The sequence below is a fragment of the Callospermophilus lateralis genome, unplaced genomic scaffold, assembly GCF_048772815.1.
Source record: "Callospermophilus lateralis isolate mCalLat2 unplaced genomic scaffold, mCalLat2.hap1 Scaffold_1353, whole genome shotgun sequence".
NCBI classification, from domain to species: domain Eukaryota; kingdom Metazoa; phylum Chordata; class Mammalia; order Rodentia; family Sciuridae; genus Callospermophilus; species Callospermophilus lateralis.
The window spans coordinates 454938-464627 of NW_027512514.1; positions in this window are offsets into that span (position 1 = coordinate 454938).

A 9690-nucleotide genomic window follows, 5' to 3' on the forward strand; every position below is an offset into this window, starting at 1 on the left:
TTGTTTTGTAATATTTATTTTTTAGTTATAGCTGGATACAATATCTTTATTTTTTATTTTATGTGGTGCTGAGGATTGAACCCAGGCCTCACACTTGCTAGGCAAGCATTCTAACTTCTAAGCCACAACCGCAGCCCTCTGAAACCCTATTCTACTAATAGTTTTGTTTTATCTGCATAGGGATCCTCACTCCATCTGCATCTCCTGTTCAATATGTAAACATGCTTGCATATGATATTTATGGTGAGTTTGTCCCCCATTCCACAAACTCTTTTCTTTTCATCATAACAAAACTTAAGAAAGTTTACACATTCTCAACTCTCAGTCACTCCTTCAACTTCAAAAATCCAACTTTTTTTAAAGAATTTTTTTATTGTAGATGGACACATCCCTTTTATTTATTTATTTATTTATTTAGTTAGTTAGTTAGTTAGTTATTTTTATGTGGTGCTGAGGATCCAACCCAATGCCTCACACATGCTAGGTAAGCACTCTACATCTGAGCACAACCCCAGCCCCCAAAATCCAACTTTGTTACTACTATTCTACTAAAAATGTGTGGTCTAAAGCCATCTGTGCCTTTCAAGGACATTTTTTTAAATTGAGAACTTGCTTCTCCTTTGGCTTCCTTATTCTCCTCTTCCTGTTGGTTTACTTCTAGGTTTTTCTTTCTTCCTTCATTCATTCCTTAATTACTGATGTTTCCCAGGGTTCTGTTCTCGGCAGCATTCCTTCTTATTCTCTCCTACAAATGATAAGTCTCATTTATGCCTCAGCCCTCACACACATCTATATAATGTACACATACCATTTAAAGGAAAAGATTACTCCTAGATATTCAATGGTGACAAATTATTTTTATTGTAACATTACTTATTTAAATATAAAATTAAATTTCTATGTTTATAGTTGTTATATGACTTTACAACTAAAACTTTGCAAAATGAATGCAAATAAAACCAAACATCTTTAAAAAACCCTCATAAAATGAAATAAACATTAATTTGTGTGTTAGTGATGTTGTTTTTTGAAACTAAATTGCTGCCTCACCAGCAACTGGTTGCTAATAACATGGCTCTTCTTAATTGAAATAGAGCTGAGTGCTGTGTGATGATTCAGTTCTCCCACCCCTCTTCTCTATTCAAACTACAATGAAACTTCTTTCACATTGGCAAGCACAAAATGACACTTGACCTGATTGCATATTAAGCCTGGCTCTATGACACTTGGCACCAGCAGGATTATAAACAGAAATACAAATGCTGTCACTAGAGTAAGTTGTCAATACTTACTTACATGGTGGTCATCCAAATAATCCAGATTATGGTTGAAATGAAAACATGAATATAAGCATGAATATAAAAACCAATGTAGTGAACACACAAATCCCTGAAAATACATGTGGAAACATCCCAGAGATCTGGGGACCCCAACTTTGTGAGTTTCAGATCTGTATCTGCAGCTCAAATCCCTCTCTCAAGTCTCTACCCTGTATTTCCAACTGCCTACTAAAAATTTTTCTACCTACATGACATCGCAGATGCAACATGTCCAAACTGAACTTGTTATCATTCCCCACACACACACCCACCTTAACTTCTATTCCCAATCTTAGTTAATGACATCATCATCTACCATGATACCTAAGCCAAAAATTTAAGTCTCATCCTAGATTCTTTCCTCTGCCTCACCGCCTACATTCAAGTCTTATTGATGTTACTTCCTAAACTTCTTTTAAATCAATTGTCCCTTTACCTTTGACCCAAAACTTCTATTCAGAAACTATCTCAAGGAAATAATCTACATATTTAGAGTTGAGGCAAGTCTAAGGGAACCAAGAAGGGAGAGTAAAGGATACTGAGACTGGCAACGGTGGGAAGCCAATACTAGAAGGCCCAAAAGGGAAGGAAATGTGAAGCTGTCATTGGACCTCAATGAGAGTTGTAGCTCCGATAGGAGCTGTGGCCATAAGAGACTTTGGTAATAACAGCCTCTGACAGAAGGCAGCCAGATAGAGGAAGCCACCCTCTCAATCTTATGGAATGTCCTATTTAGGAACCTAACCAGAAATCAGAGGACAAAGGAACCCAAATGATAACCAGCCTTATAGAACACAGAGCAGAGCAGAGAAGAATATTTAAAAAGAATTGAAGCTCTTTTTTATTTAATTAATTTATTTTAATTAGGTATATATGAAAGCAGAATGCATTTTTGATTCATTGTACATAATTGCAGCATAACTTTTCTTTTCTCTAGTTATACATGATGTAGTGTTGCACATATGTGCAGTCATACATGTACCTAGGGTAATGATGTCCATCTCATTCCACCATTTTTCCTGCCCCCATGCTCCCTCCCAACCACTTCCTCCCCTTTGCCCAATTAAAGTTAAAGAAGGGCATCTAGATTGCTTCCACAGTTTAGCTATTGTGAATTGAGCTGCTACAAACATTGATGTGGCTGCGTTACTATATACCGGATGCTGATTCTAAGTCCTTTGGGTAAAGACCAAGGAATGGGATAGCTGGGTCAAATGCTGGTTCCATTCCATGTTTTCTAAGAAATCTCCATACAGCTTTCATAAGTGGTTGCACCAATTTGTAGTGCCACCAGCAATATGTATGAGTCTGCCTTTTCCCCCACATCCTCACCAACACTTATTGTTGTTTGTATTCTTGATAACTGCCATTCTGACTGGAGTGAGATGAAATCTTAGCATTGCAGCTCTTATACTTGCATTCCCATGTTTATTGTGGCACTATTTACAATAGCCAACATGTGAAATCAGTCAAAGTGCCCATCAACAGATGAAGTGATAAAATATGTGAAATCAGTCAAAGTGCCCATCAACAGATGAAGTGATAAAATAATATGATATATATATATATATATATATATATATATATATATATATATAGAGAGAGAGAGAGAGAGAGAGAGAGAGAGAGAGGAGAGAGAGAGAGAGAGAGAGAGAGAGAGTACTATTCATCCATAAAAAAGAATCAGATCATGTCATTTGCAATAAAATGGGGTGACCAAAGGTTATGTTAAGCAAGATAAGCCAGACACAGAAAAACCAGTACTATATGTTTTTTCTCATGTTTTCTCACATATGGATAATTGGAAGAAAAAAAAAGGATGACTTAAACACGGAAGACTGACTATTAGGAAAGGGGAAGATGACCACAGAGAAGGGAGTAAAAGAGAGTAAAGGGAGAGTGAAATGATCACAGCACAATGAATGCATATGTGGAAATGTCACAGTGAAACCCATTGATTTGTACAATTGACACATGTTATAATAACAAGAATTGCAGCTCTTATGAGTATGAGTTAGCTTTAGCACCCCTACTCAACAGATGGTTTGATTTACCAGAAAATAAAAGCAATTGAAATGGAAATACTGGAAGAAAAGGAGAAAGAACTTCTGGGAATTAGGGTGTTCTAAATAGCCAGATATTCTCAGAACTTAGAAAACCACGTGCATGCCCAGGGTGGGATGCATGCTGGAAAAGACCTGAGAAGATGAAGCCTTTGCCTCTGGCTGGTCTCCAGGCTCTGTGCAAGCAGGAAACAGAAGGCTGAGGCAGAGGTGTGGAGCCTGGTCTGAGTAATGAAGGATTGTTCTAAGCCAATCTCCCAAGACTGGGAGAAGCTTTTCTTCTTTCTTTTCCCCTTTCCCCTGCCATTTTCCCCCTTTTAAATTTTTTGTTTCTCTTTTTCTCTTATGTTAATCACGGCAAAGCTGACCTTGGAAAATGAGGGAGAGGGACTGGGTTGTGGCTCAATGGCAGAGCATTTGTCTAGTACATGTGGGGCACTGGGTTCAATCCTCAGCACCACATAAAAATAAACAAAATAAAGGTATTGTGTCCACCTATAATTAAAAATGAATAAAAAAATGAGGGAGATAGTAAGACCTTCCCAGATAAAAGCTGAGAGAGTTTGGTCTTGATAAACCACTCTACAAAAGTATGTTTTAAAAGAACACTTTTTGCTGAAATGACAGGGCACGAGAGAGTAACTGGAAGCCATATGAAGAAGCCACAGAAAGAACTCCAATACAGGTGATCATATAAGAAATAAAAACCTCACAACTTTTAGTTTGTAACTCCTCTTTTATATTTCCTACATGATTTTAAAGATAAATACATAACAAAAATTATATCATTTTGTAGGTATAAAGGTATAATTTGTGACAATAACAACATAAAGCAGGGGGCAGAACTGTATAGGAACAGAGGTTATGTGATATTGAAGCTACATTGGTATCAATTCAAGCTAGGTTGTTATAAGTTTAGAATGTTTATTGTAACCCCCAAGACAACCACTTAAAAATCTTTAAAACTCATATGAAAGAAATAAGAAGGGTAGGGCTGGGGTTGTAGCTCAGGGGAAAAGTGCTTGCCTAGCATGTGTGAGGCACTGGGTTCCATCCTCAGCACCATATGCAAATAAACAAAATAAAGGTCCATCAACAACTAAAAAATATTTTTAAAAAAGAAAGAAAGAAGAAGGGTATCAAAATTTACATTCCACAAAGTCAACCAAATATAAAAAAAGGACAGTAATAGAGGAAATAAGGCAGAAAAGGATAAGACACACTGAAAACAAACAGCAAATGGCATTCCGTTCTTATCAGTTATTCCTTTACGTAAATAGATAACATTTTGAAATCAAAAGATAAAGAGATTGGCAGCATGTGTGTTTTAAAATGATGCAACTGTAAACACTTTCCATAAAGAGACTTGTTTTAGATCCAAAGACCCAAATAGATTGAAAGTGGAAAGATGGTGCCATGAATCGAATTTGCACCCCCTACAAAATGTGTTAAAATCCTAACACCCAATACCTATGAATGTGAACTATCTATGAATGTGAACTCTTCTGGAAATTGGGTCTTTGCAGACAACCAAAGTATGATGAGGTCATTAGGGTGGATCCTAGTTCAATCTGAGCAGAAAGCTGATAGAAAGAAGGCCAAGTGGAAAGGCAGCAGAGATGGGAGCCATGTAGCCACAAGCCAAGGAATGCCTGGGATTCTCAGAAGCTGGAAGAGGCAAGGAAGGATTCAAGGAAGGTTCCTGCCAGAAAAACTCCAGAGGGAAGCCTGACCCTGATAACACCTCTATTCAACATTTCTGACCTCCAGAACAGTGAGAGAGATGTTCATATTACTTTATGCCACTCTGTGACACTTCGTTACAGTATCCTTAGGAAACTAATACAGAGAGGAAAAAGGTATTCCATGAAAATAGCAATCAACACAGAACAGGAATGGCTACACGAATATCAATTTAAGCCAAAAACTGCCAGAAGAGAAATAGAAGGTGATTTTGCATTGATGAAAGAGTAAATTCATCAAAAGGATGTAAAAATTATACACATTTACACCAATAGGATAACTCAAAAATGTGCAAAAATACTGCCATGATTGAAGGAGGTTCTACAACATTAGGTGGAAACTTCAATACCCCAAAATTGTTACAGCATCTAGAGAGAAAATCAAAAAGAAAAATTAAGTATTTTAAACAACCTAGACCAACCAGACCTTTACAAACCAACAAGACCTAACAAACTTCACCTAACAACAGCATTAACAATCTTCTCCAGTGAGTATGGAACATTCTTCAGGTTAGGCCACAAAACAGACTCAATGAGTTTTAAAAGATTAAAATCATACAGTGCACATTCTCTGACCACAATGGAATGAACCTAGAAATAACAACAAAGGGAAAATTGGAAAATTCATAAAATGGGAAATTAAAAAGCACTCTTAAATAATGAATGGATCAAAGAGAAATAACAAGAAATGTTAGAAAAATACTTAGAAATGAATGAAAAAGAAAATACAGCATATCAGAAATTACAGGATACAGCAAAAGCAAGAGTCAGAGGAAAATTCACAGCTTTAAACATCTATAGATACTCCCAAATTTATTATAGCATTATTATATCCTGATAAACCCATAATGAGTTGAAGATATTATAAGTCAAAAATGTACTTAATAGATTTAACACTTATTTACCAAATATCAGAGTTTAGTAACATAGGACAAGTAGAATGAAACAAACATTATTACTGTATGTATATATGTGACTGCATGACCAATGTGATTCCACAACATGAATGCTCAGAAAAATGAGAAATTATATCTCATCTATACATGATATCTCAAAGTACATAAATGCATTCAACTTCATGTATAACTAAAGCAAATTTTTTAAAGAGAGAGTGAGAAAGAGAGTGAGAGTGAGAGAGAGAGAGAGAGAGAGAGAGAGAGAGAATTTTTTAATATTTATATTTTAGTTTTCGGCAGACACAACATCTTTGTTTGTATGTGGTGCTGAGGATCAAACTTGGGCCGCATGCATGCCAGGCAAGCGAGCTACCACTTGAGCCACATCCCCAGCCCCTTAAAGCGAATTAAAAAAAAAATTAAATTAAGTAAATGGGAGAATGTGAAAAAGAGTGAAAGAAAGCTGACAAAAAAAGGGATTGAAAAAGAATACTACAAACAATCATATGTCAAAAAAAAAATCAATAATAGCTATACATGGTAGCACATACCAATAATCCCAGCAACTGGGGAGGCTAAGGCAAGGTCACAAGTTTGAGACCAGCCTAGGCAATTTAGTGAGACCTTGTCTGTCTCAAAATTTAAAATAATAATAATAATAAAAAGGGCTGGAGATGGAGATGTAGCTCAGTGGTAGAGTGCCCCTAGATTCAGTCCATAATACCACACACACACACACACACACACACACACACACACACAAAAGTGGATCAAAGCTCTAACTGTAAGAGCTAAAACTACAAAACTCTTAGAATAACACAAAGGTAAATTTTCATGCCCTCGTGTAAGATAAACAAAGTTAGATAATCTAGATGAAACGAGCAAATTCCTAGAAACACACAATCAACAAAATTGACTCAAGAAGAAATAAAAAATATGAGCAGAGTCCTAACGAGTAAATGGGTAGTTAAAAAAAAATCCCAACAAAGCAAAGTCCAGGAATAGATGGCTTCAGCGTTGAGTCATACCAAACATCCAAAGAAAAATTAACACCAATCCTTCTCAAAATTTTCAGAAAACTAAAGATTAGAGAACACTTCCTACTCAACATATGAGGGCAGCATTACCCTGACACCAAAACCAGATCAAAAGCTGAAAAGAAAAGAAAATTACAAGCTGACATTCTCAACATATATGAATATTGATTGCAAAAATCCTCAAAAACTGCTAGTAAACCAAGTCCAACAGAATATTAAAAGATTACAGACCATGAACCAAATGGTTTTTATACCAGAAATGTAAGGATGATTCAACATTTTTTTAAAAAGCAGATGATGAAATTCATCATATTATAGAATGAAGGGAAAATACCATGTGGTCATCTGAATGATGCAAAAAAAATCATTTAACAAAATGACAAAAAAAAAACAGAGAAAACTAGGAATAGAAGAGCTCTTCCTCAATGTTATTAAGGGCATTTATTGATTACCCACAGCTAGTATTGCACTCAGTGGCAAAAGACTGAAAACTTCCCTCAGGAACAAGACAAGGATGACCACTTTCACTTATGCTATCATTGTATTGGAAATATTAGGTAAGAGAAATATTAGGTAAAAAAATAATAATAGAAGACATACAATTTAGAAAGAAGTAGTAAAACTATTTCTTTATGCACATGGCATGATCCTCTATATAGAAAATCCCCCAAAACCCATAAAAGAAAATGAGCTACTAAGCAAATTCAGTAGTTTTGAGTATAACATCAATACTAAAAAATCAATTTTATTGCTATACAACAACAGCAAACAAGCTGAAAAAAAAATAAGAAAAAAACTCAACTTACAAAATCATCCAAAAGACAAAAAAACCTTAGAATAAATTTAAGGAGGTGAAAGACTAAGAAAGCAATATGGCAAATGATTGCAGTTTGTGAACTTAGGAAAAATAATGTAAGATATTACCATGATTTGGACCTGGTTTATCTCCCAAAGGTTCACATGCTGGAAGCTTGATCCCTAGTGGAGTCCTGTGAGAGATAGTGGGACCTAGTGCAAGGTGATTAGGGCAAATGGGGGTTCTGCACTTAGAAGGGTTTATCGTTGCTCTTGCAGGAACCCAGTTAGTTCTCACAGGAGTGGGTTGTTAGAGACCAAAGCCACACCATGCACTTGGCTCCTTCTGCACACAGTTCCCTTTCTGATTGTCTACCATGTGGTAACACAGACAAGGGGACCCCTCACCAGAGACTGAACAAATGAGGTTGCCCAATCTTGGACTTTCAGCTTCCAAAACTGGAACCCAAAGAAACCTTTTTTTTTTAAATAAAATATCTAGCTTTGGGTTTTATTTGTTAGAGCTGAAAACGGGATAACACATATAGGTATTTGTTGAAGGGTTATTTCAAATTTTATAGAGAAATGACTTTTCAAAATAAAATGTTGAGAAAAACTTTTTCAAATAACAAAAATATTATTTTATTATACTATTAGCTTCAATATATAGAATTAAAAATTGGCAAAATTCCAAAGAGAAGTTGGCAAATTCACCATCCAAGTGAGAGATTTTAATGAACTCTGTTAATAACCGGTAAAGCAGCTTTAAAAATCAAGAAGCATGCACAAGGCCCTAGGTTAGATTCCCAGTTCCACTCCTCAGATCAATAAGAATAAAGAATATCTGAACAAGTTTGATTTAATAGATACATATTTATACAACAACTGGAAAACAAAAAAGTGTAACCTTTATAATCACATAGAGTATATACAAAAATTGACCAGGTGTCAGGAGATACAGTGTCTCAATAAATTTGGATGAATCAATATCACACAGAAAACATCATGACTGCAATGCTGCTGATTATACTAAATCTATGAAGATACAAATTTGGAAATTTTAAAACATACTTCTAAATCTAATTTTCATTATGAAAATTAGAAAAAAATGGGACTAGGAATATATGTATAGTCAAACTTTAGAAAAAATAAAAACTAAAACTTAATAAGACCCAACTTTTTGTTTGTTTTTGTTTTGTGATGCTGGAAATTGAACCCTTGTGTTCACAAGGCAAGTGTTCCACCACTAAGCTACATCTCTAGCCCTAGGCCTAACTTTTAAATATTAGAAAGAGTGCAACATAACAAAGATATTAAAAGTTGGAAGATAATTAAAACATAAATTAATGAAATAAAAATAAATATATACCAAAGAGCATTAACAAAGAAAAAAAGTTATTTTTGAAACAATGATAAAATTGGCAACAAAAATTATTCAATAAAAAGGAGAGGAATAAATTAAAGTATTAGAAAGTAAGTACAGATGCAGCATACATTAACAAACTAACATAAAACATTAGGAAGATATGTATACCAATAAATTTGAGAACTTGAATAAAAAAACAACTTAGAAAACAACCTGAAAATTCAAAAAATATTACAAGTTAATTTATAATGATAACATAATTTGATACCAAAGTCAAGCTAGGTTATTACAAGGAAGAAATTTCAACTCATTCTCACTCATAAACATAAATGCAATAATCATAATTAAAAAGTAGTAACCCAAATTGGAATGGTTCTAGACTTTGCAGTGTCTTCAAAAAAGGGATCCATGAGCTGGGGATGTGGCTCAAGCGGTAGTGCACTTGCCTGGCATGTGTGTGGCCCGGGTTCAA